Raw genomic sequence first — 25,285 nt, forward strand, 5'->3', positions numbered from 1 at the left:
TGAGGAGACTGGCAGAGACAGCCCATGGCCTGGGTTCTCAGAGCCGAAGATGGGATGGGGAGGGCATTCGTATGTGGGAGTGGTGATGTTGGGGGTTAACGTCCGAGTAGGCTCCATGTAGGGGAGCCGTTGTTATATAGAATCGGAGACTTCCAGCAGGATGAAGTGGTCATGGAGATGGGAGATTGGCTGCTGGACTAGTTATTTATATCTCAAAAATTATACCACCTCTTCCCATACAAACCCCTTCCCTACCTATAGAACTTTGTGTCCCTTAAAAAAATCTTTCCAGGTCAATGAATTTTCTTGGCTGTATAATTTTCTACTGGAGCATTGTTGATTTACCAGGGGCTATACTCTTAGAGAAATGTGTTTCTCTCTTGAGCAGTTAAGAACTGTTAATAGCTCCACAGCTAGGGATGGGTTGTATACCCAACTTCCCCTCTCTGCGCTGGAATTTGGTCTGGTTTGGGCTTGTAAAGGTTTTGTACGTGCTGTTGCAAATGCTGTAAGATCATATGTGCAACTGCCCTAGGTGTGTCCAGGAGACACTGTTTCTTTGGAGTCATCCACCACCTCTGGCTTTTACACTCTCTCTGCCTCTCTTCCACAAGGATTCCTGCACCTTGCTGTGTGGGGTGTTATATACATAGTTCCTTTAGGGCTGAACAGTCTGCAGTCGTTTTTTTTTTTTTTTTTTATACTCTGCACCTTGGTTAGTTACAGGTCTTTGTGCTCATCACTATCTACTGCAAATAGAAACTTCTCTGTTGAGGGTTGAGAGATGATAAGTTATTAGAAGTCAGTTTAATATTATGTTAATTTAGCAGCACAATAGTGGTAGGTTCTCCCCAAGGGCTTATGACTTGTTTAGCCATAATTTCTTGGCCCAATAATGGTGCTAGGTGTGTATTTATCTTGTGGAGTAGGACTTAAATCCAATTATATGGATTTATAGTGGTTTGTTTCTTCCATGATGCCCATGCCATTATTGCACCAGTGGGCATGCATTGCCAGGCTATTCTTTAGTGTACTTGAAGGGCTCACAGCTGGATATAACTGATAATTACTTTTTTCCTGCAGTTGCTTGCATAGCACCTTTTGCACTATCAAAGCTCACCAGTAGGAATGAAGCTTCCAGGTCTGTACCGCCTTGATTTCTGCATGTTCTATGACTCAGCAACAGGGTCTTACTGTCATGTTCTGGAGTGTAACCAGAAGCAGTGGCAAGAGTCAAGTGATGTTTGGGGACCACTCTACTTCATTTTCCTAACTACAAATATACATTTCCTTAGTATTTTAAATAAAGATATATCCATATAAACATGATATATGTGTGTGCGTTCTGATTATTAGAACATGTCCATTACTTTTTTGTTTTTACTTATCTGCTTATTAGTGACAGGATCTTTTGGTTTTGCTCAGGCTGGCCTCAAATCCCTCTCCTCACTTGATTCTCCCTTCTCAGCTTCTTGAGTAACTGGAACCACAGGTGCTCACCACTAGTTTCCCTTAAGGTATTTCAAATACTAACGTAAAAGGGGGAAGTCTACTACCTAGACACCACCAGCACTGTTGACATTTTAGTCTATAGTTATCCCATTTTTGGTATATTGTATTTTTAGCTTCCTTTAAATTGCATATTTTTTTCTACCCAATATAATGTAATTTTCTTAAAAAAAAAACACCTTTCCAGTCCTCTTATAAATAGTCATAGTGTTCTGTGGCTGGTAGTGAGGATCTCTGGCCCATTTTAGGGAAGAGACATATTAATGATGTCCCTGGGCAACAAAAGCACAGAAAAGTTGGATGGGAAGGAGGAAGTGTGGACCTGCAATGATAGGCAGTGCCTTCTGTTTACTTGGTGATGAACGTAAGTCTAGACACCATGCTTTCCCTTCTCTTCGTATCTTCACGACACTGTGTGCTGTTCTCTGTAGTTTTGGAGGGATGGGGATGAGAATAGTGTTAGTATCTTCTTGAGACTCATCCTTGCCGTGTAGCTCAAACTGGGATCAAACACTTGATCCTCTTGTCTCAGTCTCCTGAGTGTTACCACCACACCCAACTTGTCCTTTGTACTTGGTTCTCAATTTGACAGTTTTGCTGAGGTCAGTATGTTCAACTGACTGTGTCTAGAGATGACAAGACATTTTGGAAAAATTTTCAGGAATCCCAATTTGGGGCACTAGAAAAGATTCTTGCAGTTTTCAGCTGCTGAAAAGTATACGATGATGGTGAGATCCAGAGTATTAGAATGCTAGGCTCAAAAGTAAAGACCCAATTCTCCTGCATTTTAAAATTGGAGAAACCAAGCCCAGAGAAGTTAAATGAATCACTGTAGGTCACACAGCCTCTGCGGGCAGAACCTGGCTAAAACTTGAGTCTCTAGGTTTCTAAGGCTACTGTCATAGAAGACTTGTGAAACCTTAAATATTAATTAAGCAATTCTTGTAAAAACTCAGTGAAGTAGGTTAGTGTTATTTGTTCTGACTTTAGAGCCATTTACTGCAAAGTGATTAAATGTGTATAAGCCAGAACTGATTCCACTATAATTAAACATGTTTTTAATCACTCTCAAAAGAACAGATTATTAAGTAGGGTTATTATTTTAGGAATTAGCTTTCAGTTTCTGGTCCAACGAGTTTGAAAATCACTTCTCACCTGGTATCATGGATTTCTTTTATATTCAGCGGAAAGCCTGTATTTTCTTAGTAAGATTAAGCAGATATGTTGTGTTTATTTAGCTGCATCTTAAGGCTCCTAAAACCTTCTTAGTCAATGAATAAATGTGGAGGAGGAAGTGCCTATCACCTGGCCACTTATATAAAATGACATTGACCTACTGATATTCCTTCCAAATGAAGACTTTAGGGCACAGTGCCATATTTTTTTACTTTTTCTTGTGTGTGTGTGTGTGTGTGTGTGTGTGTGTGTGTGTGTGTGCACGTAAGTCAAATGACAACTTGTGGAAGTCAGCTCTGTCCTCCCACCCTTCCACCATGTGAGTCCTGTGATGGGACTCAGGTACTCAGGCTTGAGGCCACAGACATCTTTACCCACCGAGCCATCTCACCAGCCCTTTAGACTTTGATTTCTTATCCGTCCTCATTGCCACACAGAATAAGCAGGGGATGCTCAATAGATAGCTAAATATAATTTATTTCGATTACTGTTGTCTGGAGAGGATCAAAGAGTTTGCCAAAGCACTCTTTAATTCAAGTTTGTTGAGAAGCTTCTTAGGTCAGGAAAGCAAAGGAGTTGTATTTTGGGATCAGATCTGAAGTGGGACAGGTGGGTTTTGAGTTCAGTGCTTCTTGTCTGAGATCCCTATTTCTCTCCTGGTTTTCAGTGCTTCTCTGATGTTTGTACTGGCATTCTACCAGTGCATGTCCAGTCTAGAAGTACTGCTGATACCAGCATGACTTCCTGTCCCATTGAAGTGTCTAATCATCCCCACGTGACACTGTCTCTAGCTTAGTAAGTGGGAGGGAACAGATTATAGACGAACCTGAAATGATTCTTGGACAGACATTGAATCCTAGAATAGCATGGTCACGTTTCCCAAGGTTCATGGCAGAACAATAGTTCAAATACCCTAAATAATGGTAGCTTTTTCCCCTGTAAAATGAAAAGCAAGATATTTATCTAGGTTATGATGTAGATAAAATATGCTAAAAGAAGTGAAAACACCTTGAAAACTGTGATTCAGTACAAGTTCCTTGAAAATTTTCCCATAAAGTCTTGTTCCTTTCCATAATCAAATGTTAATAATTAGCTAATGTTACTATGTGATTTTTGAATAAGTGGCATTTGAATTTGGGAAATAGACATTCTGACCTATGAAGAAGAAAAAAAAATGGACAGAAGAATGTAGATGGACGCTATAAAGTAGTCTCACACTAGCTCAGAATTGAGTATAATAAAGGGTTCTTTATTTAGGGATAGACTCACAGATCACAGCCATCTGCACAAGCAGGGAACAGGAACTGAATCCAACAGTCGGAAGAGAGAGAGTCTATGCAAGCTTTTCAACTACATTTATAGTACAAGAGGCCATGCCCAAGTGGGCTGGTATCTTAAATACTATTGGTGGAAGGATTTCTCACAGCTCCTCCCCCTTTTGTCTAAATAAAAGAGTTCTAAGCCTAATCTAAAACTATATACAATAAGAATGAATACCAAGTATAAAAAATAGAATTACAAGCCGGGCGGTGGTGGTGCACGCCTTTAATCCCAGCACTCGGGAGGCAGAGGCAGGTGGATCTCTGTGAGTTCGAGACCAGCCTGGTCTACAAGAGCTAGCTCCAGGTCAGGCTCTAAAGCCGCAGAGAAACCCTGTCTCGAAAAACCAAAAACAAAAAATAGAATTACAACCTTCATAAACAATAGCAAGTAAGAAACATATGCTAAATGTTTTAATAATTACCCTATCCTAAGGAATTTAAGTCTTGTATTAGAAATGGCTTGGCTATATCATGAGAGGAACGTAACTGCGACTATCTAGTCTTCAACCCCATCGAAGACCTGAGAAGGGAAGTAATGTTACTTGAGTAAACAGGAAGTGCAATCAAACAACTTCTAAAATATGCAATAAATAGTAGAGACAACTGGTTACCTGGGCAATAACCCAAAGTCTCATTAGAAATGTTGGAGCAACCAACTTTTTCTAAGGCCTAGGGTAACTGACAGACTGTTTTCAGAGGCAGGAAACTTTTCAAAACCATCTTACCCTGTCTTGGCAAGGTTTGACAGGCTTTCTTCTTATATCCTGCTTGCCCTGTCAGGACACTGTGCATTTTGTCAGTGGTCGAGGCATGGGCAGTTCTTTGCCTAAAGGCCAGTTTTGCCAAGATGAAAACAAGCTCCAAGTGGAGTGTCTTCAGTGCCAACATTGTGTAGGGAATAGATCAGTGCTGCTAGGAGCAATCGTGTCTCACGTCAACAGCTCCCTAAGTTATTTAAATGCCATATTCTATAGTTCTTTGAAGTGGCTGAAGATTATCTATGCGGAATACAATCTCTATGTATCTAAAGAACCTGATTAGTCTAACCTCTGAACTGTAAGCCACCCAATTAAATGCTTTCCTTTATAAGAAAAAAGTAAGGCCGCATATTCGAATATTAAACAATCTTTAAACAACTGTGCAACAAATGAGGACAATGACCTCAAAATGTAAACAATGCATGAGTATCTTGATCAGAGGTAGAAATGTATAGCACAATATGATAAATATATTCTAAAATTGTATCAATATACAAAATGTCTTAAGCAGAGGTAGAAGTATGCATCTATATAATATAACAAAATAACTTTGCAGAGGTGTACAAATATTGTAAACAGAAATAGGAGCATATTCAATATAATAAATATAATTTGAATTTGTATCAATATACAAGAATCTATACCATGTAAATTGTCTATAAATAATAGCTCACAAGTATTCACTCTATTATTCACTATTAGTATTAGTGTGAGTAAGCTCACATTAATCTACCTATTATCCCTTCCAATTTTCCATTTTATTCAAAGAGATCCCTGAGCCTACATAATTCCACCCCACCTCCCAACCCTATACCAGTTATAATTAACACCTAATTGATGTCCCTAACTTTGAGGACAAACTTTGTCGGGAGAGGGGACATCGTCTTCTAGAATTACTTCCAGCTGTCATGGGGGCAATGTTCTTTCTATGAGATCCTGTAAAACTGAAATGATGGTTAAGTTTCAAGATTATTGTCTACTATAATTGCAAATTGTCTCTGAGTAGCCTATAGGGTTTTTCTGAAGTTCTTATTTGAAGTACTGGCCAGAGAATTGTAAGAAGGTGCACCATTTCAGCTAACCAAGTTGGAATAATTTTGAGCAGCTGGTACCCAAAACCAATCTTTTTTTTTTTTTTTCGAGACAGGGTTTCTCTGCAGCTTTTTTAGAGCCTGTCCTGGAACTAGCTCTTGTAGACCAGGCTGGCCTCGAACTCACAGAGATCCGCCTGCCTCTGCCTCCCAAGTGCTGGGATTAAAGGCGTGCGCCACCACCGCCCGGCCCAAAACCAATCTTAAAGTAGCGCTATCAACATCATGATGTCATATCAACCAGGTGGAATCATTGTTGTGGGGCCCCTTCTTCTTCCTGGAAACTTAAAAGATTACTGCAGTAAAATGTATTGATCATTGTGGAAAATTTAAACATTATTCATATAGACATATATTCAATGAAAGGAACGATAGAGACAACAAAAATGGTATGGAGAGTAGTAAAATTTTTCCTAAATTCTTTCTTCTTTCTGTCCCATACCAGATGGCTCCTGATATGAGACATAAGCACTGAATTTTTCTAGTAACAACATACTTGGATTTAGAGAAGAATAGCCATTTTCCAACTCCAAAGCCAGCTTTAATTCTTAAGTAGAGATATACACATGTTCAGGTAATGAAATTTTTACCCTGCAGATGACCTGTCCTCATAAGTCAGATTTCTGTTTGCTTGGAGATTCTTTCTGGATCTTTTTTCCTTTAGGCATCTAGATACCAAGGTCTCTCGATATTTTGAAGATGAGTATTTTCCTGCAAAGACAAGAACAGAACCCTGCCCAACCCTTATGAGGTTTCCTTACCACCTGTATGGTTGTCATCTCCATGGATGAGCTGTCATTTCTGTCTCAAGAGCTTTCTCCTTTTCAAACTTAATCTTTGTTAATTTAGATGGTATCCATAGCATCTGGGGCAATCCATAAACTACCCCTGATGTGGTAAACTCAGCTGTGTAGACTCTATTTGTTTTAACAGTAACAATAAAGCATGCTTTTAGAGGCCAAAGAACTTTGTAAGGAAAATGAAAATTACCACACAGTGATAGTTCAAGCATCTGAGTTTTGATAAAATTAATGTTAAAATCCTATTTAATAGCAAAGTTCTGTAATTTCAAGATTGCAGTTGGTTCATTTTGTCAACATACACTCCTGTTCATGTGCTTCTTATTTGGACTATTAACAACTACAGCATGCTATCAATTTCTTATTTGATATGATACACAAAAAGAGGAAAAAAAGCAACACACAGCCTTTTAATAAGTTGTTTTAAAATTTAAACTGAGAGAGAGAGAGAACCTTCATCTGGCGACGGATGAAGATAGAGACAGAGACCCACATCGGAGCACTGGGTTGAGCTCCCAAGGTCCAGTTGAAGAGCAGAAGGAGGGAGAATATGAGCAAGGAAGTCAGGACCACGAGGGCTTGGTCCACCCACTGAGACAGTGTGACTGATTTAATGGGAGTTCACCAAATCCAGCTGGACTGGGACTGAACGAGCATGGGATCAAACTGGACCCTCTGAATGTGGCTGACAATGGGGGCAGACTGAGAAGCCAATGATAATGGTACTGGGATTTGTCTGTACTGCATGTACTGGCTTTTTGGAGTCCTATTCTATTTGGATGCAAACCTTCCTAAGCCTGGATGGAGTGGGGGAGGACCTTGGACTTCCCACAGGGCAGGTTACCTTGCCCTCTCTTAGGACTGGAGAGGGAGGGAGGAGGGGAAGTGGGGGAGAAGGAGGGAAATGGGAGGAAGAGAGGAAGTGGAAATTTTGATTGGTATTATTTATAAAGTAATAAAAATAATAAAATAGCCATATCAAACAGGCAAAAAATAAAATTTAAACTGATTATAAAAGAAAAAGGCCCGAATCTCTATCTAACCTTCAAATTGCCAAACTTAGTGAGATGAGTTTAAATATCATTCTGTGGCACTCAACAATGGAGAAAGAAAAGCTGGTTCATTTTACTCCCCCTCACCCTTTCATCCATTTGGTCACATCTGAAGTTCAAAGGAACTGGCTGTGTGTGTGTGTGTGTGTGTGTGTGTGTGTGTGTGTGTGTGTTGCTGGGTGGTTGGCGGACACACTGAAGTCCTGAGTTTAATTTCCAGCCCCCACCAACCAAAGCCAATCAGCAGCCTTGATGTCTGCTTGCCAATGCTAAGGAAGCAGGGTTATTACTCACAGCCTACTCAGGAGCTCCTGGTAGAAGCCTCCACTCTTAGACATTTGTATTTGTTTGTATAGGAAAAGCTATGCCCAAAATGGACTACATGCCTAACACGTGGGGATATTCAACTCTAAATCTTACATGTCATTTTAATCGTACACATTTTATACCCCTGAGTATTTGGCACATGGTGAGTGTGCATGACATATTTGCACAGTGAATAAAACAGGATTGCCCCTTCGGTCTGAGTACTGGAAGAGGTATAAACTCTTTAGTGGCTGGCTGCCTCTCTGATCCTTCAGCTTTCACCTCCTGATAGCTGACTCTGAGTTTTTATTATTAAGACCAATTAAAAATCACGCAACATTAGGATTGCCTTCCATCTGAGTAATTAGGATTGTATTACAGTGGGCCTTTACGTTGGGATGCAGTGGGGGACCCTATTATATTTTAGAGTCATAGGTGTGGCATCTTCTGTGAAACAGAGAAGGAAAAGGAGGTGTTGGGAGCCGTCCCAGCTTAAAGCATACAAGTTTAGAGGCAAATCGGCTAGTTCAGGGGCTCTGTGGTAATTGTGTAGAGAGGAAGGGGGTCTGAACATCAAGAAGAGGTGAAGATTTATTTAGGACAGAATGAGCAGCAGGGGTCTTGACAGAAGAGAGTAAAATTAACATCACCCCCCACGTCCCACCCCCCAAACCAGATAATCAAGCAGAAAACTGTCCGGTAACAGCTGCAGCAGCGAGAACCTCCCCCAGGGAAGGAGCTGACAGGAAATCTACTAAGTGTCAGCTTTGTGACTTGTCACTTGCGAAAGTGAATGCTGACTTGGAGAACTAGAAGAAAGGCCCTCTAGGCAAGGGTTGTGACCACTCTGGCCTTCTCTGGGTGTGGAGCTAAGGAGGGAGGGCACATCAGCTCTTGGTGTCTGCTCTCCAAAGATTTACAGCAATTGGCTTACGTTCAGAGAAGACCCTTAATTTGTGACTTTGAACAACAGAGCTTGGAATAGTGGGCCAGGAGAGCAGTCTTCAAATTGTTAGATCACCGTGGAGAAGGACAGGCAAGGCCGCCATTGTTTATCCTTAAGCCAGAAGGCCAGAGACCCAACGGGCCATCACAGAGCCACAGACCGAGACTTGGTGCCTGGTCCTTGAAAGTTTCCCAGCTTATAAGGGCTGGACTCCTGTACTAGGACAGTGGGCAACAAGAAGAAGACAAACACACAACCAGGTCCTTTCAGGTCCTTGCTGACTTGGATGGGGATGATCTGGTCAAGTGAGTGGCTGGTTCTCAGCTATGATGGTGGGTAACACTCTCTCCAGGCTCGCTCTCTCTCTCTCTCTCTCTCTCTCTCTCTCTCTCTCTCTCCCTCTCTCTCCCTCCTTCTCTGTCTCTGTCTCTTTGTCTCTCTCTGTGTCTCTCTGTCTCTCTCTCTCTCCCTCCTTCTCTGTCTCTGTCTCTTTGTCTCTCTCTGTGTCTCTCTCTGTCTCTCTGTCTCTCCCTCTCTCTATCCCTCCTCTGTCTCTGTCTCTTTGTCTCTCTCTGTGTCTCTCTGTGTCTCTCTCTCTCCCTCCTTCTCTGTCTCTGTCTCTTTGTCTCTCTCTGTGTCTCTCTCTGTCTCTGTCTCTCTGTGTCTCTGTCTCTCTCTCTCTGTCTCTGTCTCTCTCTCTCTCATTGTGTGTATGTGTGCAAGTGTGTGGCGGCCAGAGGTCAGTGTTGGGTGTCTTCCTCATTGCTTTGCACCTTATTTTGTGAGCCAAGGTCTCTCGCTGAACCTGAAAGTCACCAATTGATTACACTGGCTGGCCAGCAAGGTCCAGGAAGCCACCTATCTCCACCTCCTGCCCTATGCCTATTTCCCCGGCGAAGGGCTCACGGGTTCACCTTGCCACATCCCAGCTTTTACAACTGTGCCAGGGATCTGAGGTGGTGGTGGTTACAGTCTCTAAATCCCGTCATGGAGGGAGGTGAGTAAACCTGGACAAAACCCTGGGCTGGTCAGATCCTCGCAAAGGTATAAACTTTGGTCCCAGCTTTGCTGCCCCGGAGGGGCGGGGTTACTAGAATGTTTGCTTAGGAGAAGGCGATTGGCCCTGGGGAAATCCAAGGGGCGGATCTAGTCGGTGGTTGCTATTGGTTCTGCCGGCAAGTTGAGGGATGGCAGCGAAGGGGGCGGAGCTCACAAGGAGAGGTTCCGCACAAGAGCCCACCGAGGGGAGCGAGCTGGCCGGCGTGTGAGCCCGCACCCCGGCACCCCCCCCCCCCCCCGCCAGGAACCAGGAAGCATCCACCAAGGAAGCTCCCGGGGCTTGCAGCGGGGCGTTGGCACGGGTACGCGCACTTGCCTTGCCGGCTCGGATGCGGCGAGGACGCGTCGGTGTCGCGACCTGAGCCATTCAACAGCTGGCCTCGCCCGCAGCAGTCTCAGAGAGAGACCGGGAGCATTGATGGTTGACACTGCGGCGGCTGGAGGGAGGCGGCGACAGGAGCTGTGGCGGTTCCGCTATCCCAGCGGAGCCGAGCGCGGAGGTAGAGCGGCTGCCCAGGCGCCCGGTAAATGCCCCCAGTTCTGCTTACCGACTAGGCGGCCCGCGTCCTTCTGCGTCCCGGTTGGCCGGTCGCCCTGGCCTACCAGAGTCGTGGGTGCCTGGAAGGCTGGGCCGCGCGGGACTCTGAATGAGTACTGGGGAGGGGCTTCTGAGAGGACCGGGTAGCCAGGCCAGCTCTAACTGGAGTCTGGTTTTCTAGAGACGCCCCTAGGCTTTCCCCCTTGGATCCGTCAAGCTGCTCGCTTGGGTCTCGGTGTCGCACTAGGGGGCGCTGTGGCCGTTGCTGCAGCCGAGGTCACTGGAAGTTTTCCCTTAGGGTGCACTGGATTGCTTAAGGAAAACCAAAGGATGTCCTCCCTGATGGACGCCTGAGCCAAGGGCTCCGGTTCTCAACCTGTTCCCTTGACATTCATCAATCTAGTTAACCACTAGCAAGGGCCCGTCGCCTCTGCCTCTGTTGACGACTAGGTCCTTGGCTTCGGGGACTTGAATCTAAACTTGAGGTTCCTAGTGCGGGTAGAATTGAACTGCTTCTAATTTGATCAAGAAAGCAGGGTCCCCCTCAAAGCCTTTGGAGTGCAGTCTTGAGCTTGGGTCGATGGGCAGGAGGGTAAGGGGACACTCATGCTGTGGGTACTGGTATGCCTGAGCATGTTGGTCACTGGGACTGGTGCCTTCTTTACACTTATCAGCTGCTTGTTGTGATTTTATTTGAAGCCAGTTACTCCCTGAGTACTTTTTGAAGGCCACTAACTCTAAGGGGTGACTTATGTTGATTGGAACCCTGGAATCCAGCATGGGGCCACCCGGGCATTATTATTTGCCACAGGGTCTCAAAGATGGTACCCATTTTGCCCGGTGTTCCTCCTGCCTCAGCCCTGATTTTGAAACCTCATACTGTTGAAAGAATGTAAGGTTGTGCAGTATAATTGGTAGGGATGACTTTTTCATTTGTGAAAATGTAGTTGTGATCTCTCAAATTCGGTCTCTTTTAAAAGAAGAAATTTTAAGCATGTGAGATGCTAGTAGCCACGTTTTTCTGGGCTCTGTTTTTTTGTATTCCTGTGTGTGGAATGTGTCCTCTCAAAAGGATGGAGTAACTTGAAGCATGCGGTAACTTACATGAAAGTATTTCTTACTTCAGTTCTTGTGAAGCACACAGAACAGTAGAATAAGCCTCCAGGTACCGGTGCCCAGGGAATGCCAGCTGCTACTCACATGAGAGGACGCTTGGGGCTGACTTGACGAGGAATCATAAGGTAGAGGATAGGGCATGCAGAGACCCTCTTCTGCAGTAGGTGGACCCCAGGATCACACCTGGAGTGTGCCCCTTTTGTCTGTTTTTTGCTATCACACATTCAGGTAAAGTGTAGCCTTTTACTGGCTTCGTGTGTCATCTCCAGCATTAGAAAAATGGCGAGGCTTGGAGCTTAGGGAATGTGGATTTGAAGATCAGGCAATACAAAATGGTGGTGTTGGAGAGAGAGAGAGAGAGAGAGAGAGAGAGAGAGAGAGAGAGAGAGAGAGAGAGAGAGAGAGAGAGAGAGAGAAATATATTGAAGCACTGTTCTGCTAAGACTAGCTATAAATTTGTTTTTCCAGTAAGTACCCCTGCTTTTGCCAGAGAAAGGAACTTTTGTTTTTCAGAATGGAAAAACAATCTTACTTTAAGTATAATTATAGAATTCTTTAAAATAAGCAACATTTTTTGTTAATCCTTTGGGAATTTCACACATACATGCAAAGTGTTTTAATCTTATTTACCCCGTTCTTCCCCCAATTCTTCTCAGATCATCCCAATATTAAGTCCTTTAAAAAAAACACCTCATATAGTGTTGCCTGTATATTCATGGGTGGGGAATCATCCACTGGCGCAGGGTAGGCCCTTAAAGAAAACGGACACTTCCTCCCTCCGAAGCCATTAACTGTCTGCAGCTGAGAGAAGAGTCTTTGCTGACTTTTTTTTGAGGTCGTAGTTTAAGAATTCTGATTCACTGTCCGTTAAGGTCGACAGAGTTTTTTGTTGTGGCTTCCAGCATACTCATGGCCTTTAAAGAAGCATTGAAGCTCACTTGCAGATGGAGGCAGCCTAATACCTGGGCCCCAGTGGGAGCCATCATGGACTGCGTGGAATCCAGGGGATTATTTCTCAGAAGAGGCAGTGTAAGAACTGGGGCATATAACGAAGGAAAGCCAGTGACTTATTGAGTAGCTGTAATAATAATAAGGCTCATATTAATTGAGTGCTTGGGGTTAAGTACTTGATTTGTATCATTTCATGTGATTCTTCAAAGCTCATATATACGCATATGTGTGGGTATGTATGTATGTATATGAGGAAAGAGTGGGCATGGCGGCTCATGCCTATTATTCTAGCCCTCAGAAGGTGGAAACAGAAGAATTAAGGTCATCCTTGGCTAGACAGAGAGTTGGAGGCTACCCTGAGGCACATGACAGCCTGCCTTATACACATGTAAAAGCTAAAAAGAAGGAAAATCCTTGTAAGGTAAGTGCCAGTCACTATTAGGGGTTTGAGTAACTTGAATCCAAAAAAATCGGAAATTTCAAACGCTCCAAAATCTGTAAGTTTTTGAATATTGCCATGACGCCACAAGTGGAAAAGTCCAGATACGCCGTCATGTGATAAGGCGGCTGTAAAACAAAGCTGCATTAAATAAAATTACCTTGAGGCCACACAAAACCTGTATGTGAAGCATGAATGAGCTCCATGTGTCCACCCTCAAGATGTCTCCTTATATAGAGACCCTTGCAATCGCCAACATTTTGGATAAGGGATCTTCTACAGTTTACAGAATTTAGGTAACAAGCCCAAGAAAACTGCCTAGCTATTTGGCGCCAGAGGTGGGATTTAAGCCCAGGACTACTTGCTCTTGAAGGTAGTTTTGGCTGTTTTTTTTTCCTGTCATACTTTTGTGAAGAGGACTTTGAAGGCTGGGGAAAATTTGTATTGGGAGGGGATAACTGATGAGAGGCTCTGCATCTTTTAAAGACCTCAAGGAAGACTGGCTCAACTAAAATGGGCAAGTGCACCTAGGGGTAAGATGCAGGCTAGGGGTGCTGAGGTAGGGAGGGTCTTGTTTTTAGTGCCTTGAGGGGAGTTTGCGATTTGATACAGTACTAAATCGAGGATGCTGAGAAATTCTGTATCTTGTGTGTGAGCATATGTGCACGTCACAGAAAAAGTGTGGAGCTCAGAAGACAGCTTCAGTTACCTTCCCTCATCTCTGCCTTGTTTGAGAGAGTCTTTTTGTTGTTCAGCCCTGGGCTTGGCAGGCTAGCTAGCCTGGGAGCTTCCAGGGATTGGCTCACTACAGGGACACTGGCACTACCGACATGTTGACCACGCCTATCTTTAGTAGGTTCTGGAGATCTGAACACAGGCCCTCCACTCTTGAACAGTAAATGTTTTACCCACTCACTGAGCCATCTCTCCTCAGCCTGGCATGTTGAGACTCTTTGAACAAGGAAGAATGAGACAAAAGTAGCGCCAGTTATCTGGTGTGACCTACCTGGGTCCCTGAACCTATTTCTCTCCCCCTCTTTTTTTGAGAGTCTTGTTCAGGTGTGAGTATACTTCATAATTGTCTTTGTTATTACTAAATTCTTAGGGAGTACCAAATGTATACAGTTGAGCAGATTCTTGCCTTAATGTGTAGGCTCTAACCTATGCTACTTGATTTTTGTTTTGTTTCAGTTTTGATACAGGGCATTAACTTGTAGTCCAGGCTGGACTTGAACTCACAGAGATCCCCCTGCCTCTGCCTTCTAAGTGTTGGGATTAAGGGTGCGTGCGAGCCACCATGCCCACTAGCCTCTACTGCTTGAAAAAGCAATTAAATTTGGGGATAGCCCACATTGAAAAGCTGCAGATCTCAGTAGAAATGAAGATCTTTAGCTTATCTTGAAATTCTAGAAGGTCTGGGTTGTTTCACCCACAAAAGTCAGAGCTTTCCAGATTGGACTCTGGTAGCTGGGGGGAGCTGAGTGATGTTCTGTCCGGTCTCTGGATTTCATTCCTGGTTGCCCTGTAGTCCCTGGACTCCTGCCCAAGGGAAACAAGCCCCACCTAGGAAGATTCCAATTGAAGCTTATCCTCTTGCCTTACCCTGTAATCAGGACGTTGTCAGCCCACTTCCCACAGCACTGTCTATATGAAATGAACATAATCGTAACATGCAGGGATGCTGCAGACATCGTTGGTAGGAACTGAGCCTCATCCACGGGCAGCTTCTTTTCCTCAGGCCTGGTTATATTATGATATATTCTGCTGAATCTCTATTTTCTATTCTTTTCTTAGACTCCAGTTTTCTTTCTGTTGCATACTGAATGAATATAGGATCTGGGTCAAAATGTTATTAAAAAAACAGTTCAGGGTAAAAACAGAAGAAAAACAATAATAGCATGCTAGTTTGGCGGGAGGAAAGGGAAGGGGAGATGATGTAATTATATTATTACCTCAAAAATCAAGAAGTATTTGAAAGAATAGCATGCTAAAGTTATTAATCTAGATCTCTGAAAGATTTAAATCTTTTGTGTACATATTTGTATGATGGATGTGTTTGTTCGTGTGTGAGAGGAGTGAACATGCATGCGGCGACACGTGTAGCAGTCAAAAGGCAACCTTGGATATCAGTCCTTAACTTCTACCTTGTTTTTCAGCAGAGTTTCATGCTATTTCCTATTGCATTTGTCAGACTCGCTGCTCCTTGAGCTTCTGAGGAGTCTCTTGCCTCTATCCCCCATCTCACCCGAGCAACATCGGGGTTATAGACACATGCTAATTGCCCAGATACGTAGGAATGATGGGTATCTGAACTCACATCCTCACACTTGTGTGCTCGCTGCTTGTATACTTTACCCACTCAACTATCTTGCTAGCCCTGGAAGCACTCTGTGTTCTAGAAAGGGATAAGCCACTTTGTGTTGGCACTAGACAACATTATGCCAGTCTGCCCGGGAACTGCAGGGCATTTAGCATTAGTGGCCCTCTGCTTACCAAATAGTGATGATGCTCCTTCCTAGGACAATTGTTATGACAACTAAAATTGTTCTTTTTTTAAAAAAATTATTAGATTTTTTAAAAATATTTTTTAAGAGCCATGCATAGTGGTGCGCCTATTATTATTTTTTGTTTGTTTGTTTTGGTTTTTTGAGACAGGGTTTCTCTGTAGCTTTGGAGCCTGTCCTGGAAGTAGCTCTTGTAGACCAGGCTGGCCTCAGACTCACAGAGATCCGCCTGCCTCTGCCTCCCAAGTGCTGGGATTAAAGGCGTGCGCCACCACTGCCTGGCAATCTAAAATTGTCCTTATGCACATACCATTCCTCTTGAAGGGAGCAATTGTGGCACATTTAAAACCTACAAAGCACATTCTCGAGTCTGACATTCATTTCTTATGAACAAATGTTAATAGTATCCTTGCTATTCTGCGGCACGAAGTGTTCTAGTCCTCTTCTGGCATTTTCTGCATCAGATTCCAGTCATTTGGCCTAATTTCTCTCTCTTTTCAGACTCAGGTCTTTGAGAGTGAACTCAATACGACTCATCACTACTGCCCCCAATGTGTCTAAGTAGGTGATTGGTAGTTACTCTCAGTGTCCATTAGTGTTAACAGCTCTAGTCTAAAAGGGCATGCTAGCCCACATTACCATTGCACCCTTGGTTTTGAGATACTGGTACCCGCATTCTAAATACAAAAGTAATACCTTTGAAAAGGAGCTGTCGGGCAAAGTTTCTGTTTAACTCGGCTTTAGCCTTATTGAGTTTCTCCTGTCTTCTAATTGGCCCAGGCTCTGAGGTGATATTGGGGAAGCAGACATGTAATTCTTGCTCTCACGAAACTTACAGTTGAGGGAAGGAAGGAAAGGAGAGGCAAACCCAAACACACTATGATTGGGTAGCACTGATGTGAGATCAGTGCTCTTTTGGTTGCTCAGGGATAGCATCTCCGAGGAGACTAGACTTTTTGAGTCAGATCCTCCTCCCCCCAAAAAGGAGTCAGGCATGAGCAGATCTCGGTTGGGGCAAACATATTCTATAGAAGAGACACAGTGCGAAAGCCTTAAGTGTTATAGCTAATGAATCTGTGTCCAGTAAAGAGGCCAATAGAACTAAGATGGAGAATTCAGGAGGCGACAAGGAGGTGAAATGAGTTGAAGGAAGGAGGCTGAGGCCATATTTCAAAGGCGAGAAGTTGAGATTTCCTTTAAAGCCACTGGAGGGTTTCGAGCAGATGTCTGACATGATTTGGCTTAGAGTGTTTTAAGTCAGGCATGGTGGCACATACCCAAGACACATTACTGTGAGCAGGAGGATTGCTGTGAGGTCAGCCTGGCTTACATTTTGAACTTTAGGCCAGTCTGGGCTACAGAGTGCATGCCTGTCTCCAAAAATATGCCAAAGTTTTGATTTTAAATCATGTCGGCTCTTATCTAGGGATGGAAGCAGAAAGGCTAGTTAGGAAGTTGCCAACATGATTCATGTTAGGGCCATGAGGCATTAGACCTAGGAGGTAGCAGCAGCAATGGGGAAATGGACTTGGAATATGTATTGGTGGTGAAGAGATTGAAGTGGAGAGGAAGGGAGGGTAACTCCCAGGTTTTCAGCCCGATCCCCGGGGTGGAGGTGCCTATACTCAGGAAAGTGATAATTACTGGGTAGGAAGGAGCTAGTGTGAAGTGGAGGGCAGGTTTGGGGCTGGGAATTAAGAGTTCGGGCGCACTTGTTTGGCTGAGATACCAAGGAAAAATTCCACTGGAGACAATGAATAGGAAGTTGCATATGAATCTCAGTTGGCAGAGCTTCAGCCCACATAAAATTAAATGCAAATTAAAGGTGCTTTGGGGTGCCAAAATATACCAGCATAGGCATCATACCTAAAATGATAATGATCCAATGTGAGCAGGGCTGGAAAGGACTCAGGCTCGGTAATTCTGCTGATGGCCTGATTCTTTGGCTTGATGTTCCAGGAGAGCAATTTGACAATAGGTAATGTAGCTGTATACGATTATTCCTGACCTTTGTCATAGTGTATTTTGAAGAAACAATTTAAAAAAGCTTTGTACAGAGCTTTTTATGCTAAGTGTTCATTCTTATAATAATAGTCTAGAGTAATGTTCTTTTTAAAAGGGTAGTGCTCTTTCAGGGGAAAAAAAAGGAGCCAGGCATGATGACTTCGGCCTGTAATTCTAATAGTAAGAGGGGGAGGCAGGAAGATGGGGAGCTCAAAGCCAGCCTGGGCTGCACAGTGAATTCCAGGCTAACCGGGGCTACATCGGGAAACTCTATCAGGGGAAAAGAAAAACACAGATCCCTAAATGGGAAGGGAGAGCTAACTGCTCTGATTTCATTCTGTGTCTGTGATAAGACACCATGACAGAAAGCAATTTAGGGGAGGGAGGGGCTTATTTGGCTTCCTGCCAAGTTCCAATCTATTCTTGAGAGAAGTTAAGGTAGGATCCCAAGACCGGAATCTGAGGCAGAGACCATGGAGGAGGATGACTTGCTAGCTCACTCACAAAGCGCATGCTTAGCTAGCTTTCTTCCATAACCCAAGACCCATTACCTAGGGATGGTGCTGCCTGCAGTGGGCTGGGCCCTCCCACCTTAATTACTAAGCAAAACAAGCCTCCACAGACATACCCCATAGGTCATTCTGATCTAGGAAACTCCTCAACTGAGGGTTTCCTCTTGGGCAACTGTAGATTATAACAAGTAGGCAGTCAAAGCTAAGTGGGGCACTAACTAAAGCTCTAGTCATCCCATATAGCATCTCTCTGTATATAATGTTTGCATATCAGTCTCTGGAATTGTTAGTCAAGCAGGTGCAAAGCTTGGAGAGTGGCAATGTGTGGGTGCAACAGCGTAAACCTCACAAGCTGTCCACGGTGAGCATGATAAACAGTTGTGTTACTTAAATTTGTAAATTACTTTATTCACTTTTGACTTTGTACCTGTTTCTCTCTGACAGTGTCCCTGCCTTAGGATGCCACAGCACGGTGCTCATCACGAAGAGTTCCCATGAAGCGTGGCCTTTGTGATATTCCCTTCTTTGACACGTTTCCCACATAAGGTATTGGGTAATATATCCTATTTCACGGGACTTGGATTCAAAGAATTTCACCTTGGGGTTTTAGAAAGGTTGGGAGCCATGCGCTTAGAAAGGTTGGGAGCTGTGCGCTCAGAAACTCGAGTACACTCTGGTGTAAAGGTTGCTTTCGTCCCCTAGGTGGCGACTGATAGGCAGGAATTTTGCTGGTAATTTCAGACTGGCTCTGGAAGCTGCAAAACGCTGGCAGAGTCTTGATAAGCATTTCCCACAAATAATACTCAGATTATTCAAGGAGTGAAGCAGGAGCCTGGCAGATACTCAGCCACATTTCTTTCAGTCCCCTCTGGCCTCTTTTTTTTTTCCTTGTGAATAAGAGAAAGCAGTAAGTCAGCAGGCAGCATCGTGGTAAATTAATCCAGGTAGAAAGCAGCTTTCTTGGCTGGAGGCATTTGGGAAAAGGTGTTTCCCAATAAAGAAGGGGGAAAGGACTAAAGAACTTGTCAGACAGGTCTGCTAGCTGCCTTGTGCATATAGTTTTTAACTAGCTTCCTCCTTTGCTATCATGGGCTCACTCTTATAACACAGCAGGACACAGAATCGTGTAAATACAGAATTTATTTTTTCTTTGCTTGCTTATTTATTTACATATTTGTTGGTTGTTTTTTTTGAGACACGGTGTCGTGTATCCCAGGCTGTCCTCAAATGGCCTCAGATTCCCTACATATTCAAGGATGTCCTTGAACTTCTGGACCCTCTTGTCTCTATCTTCCAAGTGCTGGGATTACAGGTTTATGGCCACGATGCCTGGTATATGTGATGTTGGGAATGGGGCCCACGGCTTTGCACATCAGGAAATTAATTTGCACTGAAACAAATTAACGAGTCTGATTTTCTCCTTTCCTGGGTTCCCTCCCTTCTCCTTCACATCCCCTCCTATTCCCTTTTGTTTGGGTTTTTGTTTTGAGACAGGATCTTCTTACGTATCCTAGGCTGGTCTTGAACTAGAGATCCTTCTGTGTCTACCTCCAGATCACTGAGACGACAAGGCCTGTACCACCACTCCTGGCCCGTTTTCTTTGTTCAAAGATTCTAATTCCCCACACTGAACTCTGCCTTGTAGCTGGATCTGAGTTGTGGTAGAAGAGAAACGATTCTTTCCTAGAATTTCATTGTTGCAAATCTGTCATTCCTGAATGCTACAGGTCTCTAAAATCCCCTTCTTTTCTGTCCAGAAAGTCCCATTTGTCTTATATGAGTCCTTTCAAGCCACCAGAATCTGGGAATTCCACAGAAGGACATAAATTGACTATTATTGCAGTACTGAGTGCTGCTCAGTTTAATGCTGTGATTTTGACATTATTCAAAGATCAGAGCACATGGTCAGTCTCAGTTTTTGAAATGATGTTTAGGTTGGTGATGTGTCTGGATATGTGAGCATCTTGACTAAAGAGCTGTGGAATATTTGTATTTGATCACGGTTTACTGGGGATTCTGTATTTGCCAGAAGATTGGAGATGGAGTTAGGTTGGCTTGACCCAAATAAACATTGGGTGTCCTGTTGATTTCCATAATGTGTTTGGAGAATTTTGTATGTTTTAGATGCTTTCAAAATGACATCCTTAAGGCTCAAATGCCTGGAGAATAAAGGCAACAAAGAACTCCTTTGAGAGAGAATTTGAGTTGTGTAGATTGTCCCATTTTTTTTCCTGCTGCTACTTTTTTGCATGTCCTTCATTCAAATGGCCTTGCTGATATTCTGACTGCAAATGACTGAGAATGGGAAAAAACAAGGAGTGGCTTTTGACGTATATTTTTCCTATGACACAAATGCTTTTAATCAAAGCCAATTTCACTAAAAATTATATATATAAAAATATGTTCATGCATGAAATTTTATATATATAAAATTTATACATATATATAATTATAATATGTATATATGTATATATTCAGTGATCAGATAAATTTCTCCAATCTGTCCTGAAATGAAAGTGCTGGAGTGGCTTTGGAAGCTGACTCCAGAATTTGTAGAGTTGGCCTTGTGCTGTGAGCATCTCTAGTCTTGTACCCTCATCCCTAAACTCCCAGTCGGCTGTTACCTAGCCAGCTTTGCTACTACATAGAAGCAGGGAAGAGCAGATGGTGAAGGATCAGATGGCTTGATGAGTCGAGAAAGCAGTCATGTTTCCTGGGACTCTCCCAGAAATGTTCTGCTTTTGGAAGCATGCGTGTGAAATATTCTAATAAAGCTCTGGGTGCAAGATAATACTGGTAAAACTGGGCGGTGGTGGCGCACGCCTTTAATCCCAGCACTCAGGAGGCAGAGGCAGGCGGATCTCTGTGAGTTTGAGGCCAGCCTGGTCTACAGAGCGCGTTCCAGGACAGCCAAGGACACACAGAGAAACCCTGTCTTGAAAAGCCCAAACAAACCAATAACAACAAAAAGATAACCGGTGTAAGCATTGTTTCGCAATTGGAACGTTTTTATTTTAAGAAATGAAGCCACTTCGTTTTAATTAGCTCACAAGTGAAAACACTGCACAGCTGGCTTAAGTTTCTGCCCTGACTTTGCTCAACGACGGATTGTGACCCGGAAGTGGAAGCTAGAAGGAAAGCCGTTCCTCCACAAGTTGGTTGTAGTTTTTGGCCAGTGTTTTCATCACAGCAACGGAAATGCAAATTAGAACGTATGTTGGCACCAGGAGTGGGGCTGCAGCTGTTGCTGACCTGACCGTATGGCTTTTTTTTTTTTTTTATGCCTTTGGACTATTTTGTTGGAGGATTGAGGAGGATTTTGGCACTTTAAACTGAAAAAAAAAAAAAACATTGAATGGCTCAGAGCTTGATGGGCTTGGAAGATAAGGCCATGAGGGACATGCAGACAATGGAGGCTTGGATTGTGAGGTTTCAGAAGGAAGCAAAGACTATTGAGGCCATTTGTGTGATATTTGGGATAAAGAATCTGGGATTGCTGGTCGGCTGGGGCTGAGGAATCAGTTGTGATTACCAAGAGACCAGCACCGCTAAGGTGAAACCTGTTTCACAGAGACAATGGACGCTAGTCAGCTGGGGCCGAAGACTCAGTCGTTATTAATGAGAGATCAGCGTAACTGACGTGCAATCTTCTGGCAAGCATTTTCTCACAGTCAGAACACAAAAGCTGTGATTCAGGGGATCTGAGTTGGCATCTCAGGGTGACAGCTGAACTTGTCAGAGTGCAAGAGTCGCCTGTATGGTACCGGTTTGAAGGCATGAATGGGGCCTGTCGAGCAGCTGAGGCTCGGTGCCTTCCGGCAGGTTTGGAGTTACTCCAGGAAGGCTCTGAGAGGCCGCTGGTGAAGGTTAAGCCGCAGATGCAGGGGAGACCCCAGAATATTAACGATTCCAGGATTTTGGACAGGCCACCAAGGGCAGAGGACAGTGTGAAGTGGAACCTGGAGAAGTCTACCGGACAAGGTGTGCCTTCTACAGAGAGCCGAGATTGAGAGGCTTTACCCAAGCCCTTTGAAGCTCAGGAGATCGTAAGTGAGTTCCAGATGTCAGACTTTGAGCTCTGCTGTGGATTTTGGTCTTGCTTAACTATGATTGCTCCTATGCTCTGGTTCCTCCTTTTCAGGATAAGTTTTTAAACTTGTTTTTGATTTTATAAGAGCCCACGGAAAAGTGACCTTGAATTTTTAAAGCATTGAAAACTTTAAAGACTAGAGGATTTTTGAAGTTCTACGGTATTTTCTATTATGATATTAACATGAGATCTTGGAGACTCAAGAGAGAAAATGTTATGATGTAACAGTGATGTGTTCATGTGCCAAGTTGATAAGGAATAGAGTGTCCTGGGTAATTATGATTGCCAAATCAACACAACCTAGAGTTACCCAGGAAGATGGAACAGCCGTTAAGGAATTGGCTTGATCAGACTGGCTGTGGACATGTATGTGGGGCATTGTCTTGATTACTAATTAATGTAGGAGGGCCCAGCCATCTGTGCATCATACCAATCCCCAGGCAGGTAGTCCTGAGCTTTGTAAAAAAAAAAAAAAAAACTGGCTGGGTGTAAGCAATGAACAAACCAGAGAGCAGCATTAGTGCATAGTTTCTGCTTGAGCTTCTCCTACAGTTTCGGCCCCGACTTAACTCAGTGATGGACGTGTGACATGAAAGTGGGGCCCAAACAAACCCTTTCCACCTGGTCATCGTATTTTATCCCAACAACAGAAAAACAAATTAGAACCATGAGAATAGTTTAATTTTTCTTAAAAAAAATTTCAACTTTTGATACTTCATGGAGATGCTAATCATGACATTGTTTGCGTGAGGATGTGATTCATACTAGACTGTTAAACCTCTTATGAGTAACTGGTCTATGAGTATGACAGCAATTGCGGGATCCGATGAGAAGAGTTCATTAATTCCACTGTTACTGTCAATTGAAGTAAGGCTTCTTTTCTGTTCAAAATATTTGTTTTTAAATTTCATTTTTATGTCTTAAAAAATAAATCATCAAATTCACCCCATTCCTTTCCCCTCTGATTCCCTCCTCAAAGGCTCCCACCAATACTCCTTCCCAGCTGAGTCTGCTTAGAGCTGTCAGTGTGTGCGTGGACCATCTACTGGTGCATGAGTAGCCTCTCAGGGGCCACACCCACTCCTTCAGGAAATGGACCCACCATCTCCCAGCCGCTCTCAGTTGCTTTTAGCTCCTCAGCTAAGGGAGCTAATGATGGCTTGCTGACTGCCTGCCTCTGCACTCCAAACTGGGATTTTTGTCTGGCTTGATCTTATGCAGATTGTGTGTGTGTGTGTTGTCACAATGGCTGTGACTTCGTGTATGCCATAGAGCTGTCGTGTTCAGAAAATCATTTAACTGCAGAGATCCATGAAGTCCAGCTCTTTCAATCTCTCCACGCCTTTTCTATGATGGTCCCTGAGTCGTGGGAGAAGAGGGCATAATACAGATACACCCTTTAGAGTTGAGCACACCATTCTCTTCCCTGCATGTCAGCTACTTGTAGGTCTCTGCATTAATGCCCATCTACTGCAATAAGCAGCTTCTCTGCTGAAGGTTGACAAGTGAACTCATCTATGGGCATAAAGATAAGAACTTAGGAGGCGGTTTATTGTTGTTGACTTAGCAAACGGTAGTAAGTTCTCCCCCAGCTACAGTTTCTTGGCCCAGTTAACAGTACCAAGCATAGATTTAATCTTACTGAGTCGACTTAAATGCAACTGGGAAGTGGTGGGTTAATCCTATAATATTCAGAATCACAAGCTTCTTTAAACAGAAAACTGGAATGCAAATTTTCCTTTTAGAGTCAGTTTTAAGTATTATAAAGTTTTAAGTATTGTAAGTAGCCTAATAACTTGATTAAAGACATTCCACTTGTCTTGGTATCTGTATTTTGATTAATATATAACTGACTCTCTCTCTCTCTCTCTGTGTGTATTTATAATGCTTAGATATGTTTATTTGATTTAAACAGGGTTAAAAATAAAGAACGTTAAGATGGATGTTTGCTGACATTTGATCTCAGCACTCAGGAGGCAAGCACAGGCAGGTCTCTGAATTCAAGGCCAGCCTAGTCTACAGGGTGAGTTCCAGGATAGCCAGGGCTGCACAGAGAAACCCTGTCTAAACACACACACACACACACACACACACACACACACACACACACCTAGAGATCATTTAAAAAAAGACAGAGTATGTGGGGAGAAAATTAAAAATATTTTTAGACCAATATTCAAGAATAAAGTAGGATTCTCTAACAGATTTAATTAAATAAGGATTGGCACATTGGCCTCAGAACTGAGAAAGTACTCTGGCTTAGAGGAAAGCACCTGCTAGCTTCTTACTATGTAAGTATTTAAAAAGAAATATCTATTTTTGTTATTTTACAAATTAAATAGGTTGCGGACTAAATGCTTTGCAGGTAGATGAATGATTGCCGAAGCCGGAAGGAGGGTTACTAAAAGGCACAAGAAAACTTTGTGAAAATAATGGTCGTTCCCACTGTCTTGATCATGGTGATAGTTTTTCTGCAGGTGTGTATACATGTGTCAAAACTTATTAAAAGGTGCACTGTGGACATTTGTTTAGTGTATGTTAAAAAATGGGTTATTACATATCAATCATGTCTTAATAAAGCAAGCAGTCTTTATGTGCTCATGGTACTGGGCATGGAACCCAGGGCTGCCTGCATGCCAGGCAAGCTTTCTCCCACTGTGCCACATTCCTAGCCCAAATCAATAAAGCAGTTTTCAAAAAATGACCTCTGAAACCTATGATATAGCTAGCACCACAGTTGCCAAGTGATCCTTTTTTTTTTTTTCTTAGAATCCTACCCTAATGTCCTGGGCTTCATTCATGACTCATGTAACCTTCGGTGATGGAGTCAGACGCTAGTAATAGCGCATAGAGGACTGCATAGCTATGGGAGGGGACTGTTAGTGTATTAATTTCTTGGGGCCCTTTCCTAGGCAGAATATCTTTTCAGACTTTATGTAAGTGTATGTTTGTAGGCATACTTACCTTTTTACATTATTTTATGTTTATTATATTGCTTTTATGAGAATTCTGTGAGTTATTCTGCAGCATTTTTTCCTCTAAAAGCTATCACGGGCACTCCATCTTATCAGCAAGTATTCCTCCCTCCCTCCTTTCTCCCTTACTTCTTTTT

General features: G+C 43.2%; 1 protein-coding gene across 6 annotated transcripts in view; it reads left to right on the forward strand.

Annotated features, from left to right (window-relative positions):
* Positions 1-9,858: 9,858 nt before the first annotated feature.
* The window catches only part of LOC119804693 (A-kinase anchor protein 17B), a 36,082-nt gene continuing 20,655 nt past the window's right edge, over positions 9,859-25,285 (forward strand). For 2 of the 6 annotated variants that reach the window (XM_038316262.2, XM_038316260.2), the window contains exons 1-2: positions 10,173-10,543; positions 18,528-18,629. The gene's annotated coding sequence lies outside the window, so the exon portion shown is untranslated. Of the gene's footprint in view, positions 9,958-10,172; positions 10,544-18,527; positions 18,630-24,586; positions 24,651-25,285 lie in introns of those variants that run through there. The other 4 variants (XM_038316264.2, XM_038316263.2, XM_038316265.2 and 1 more) reach the window with 4 other exon arrangements.

This window comes from Arvicola amphibius, chromosome X (genome assembly GCF_903992535.2).
Source record: "Arvicola amphibius chromosome X, mArvAmp1.2, whole genome shotgun sequence".
NCBI classification, from domain to species: domain Eukaryota; kingdom Metazoa; phylum Chordata; class Mammalia; order Rodentia; family Cricetidae; genus Arvicola; species Arvicola amphibius.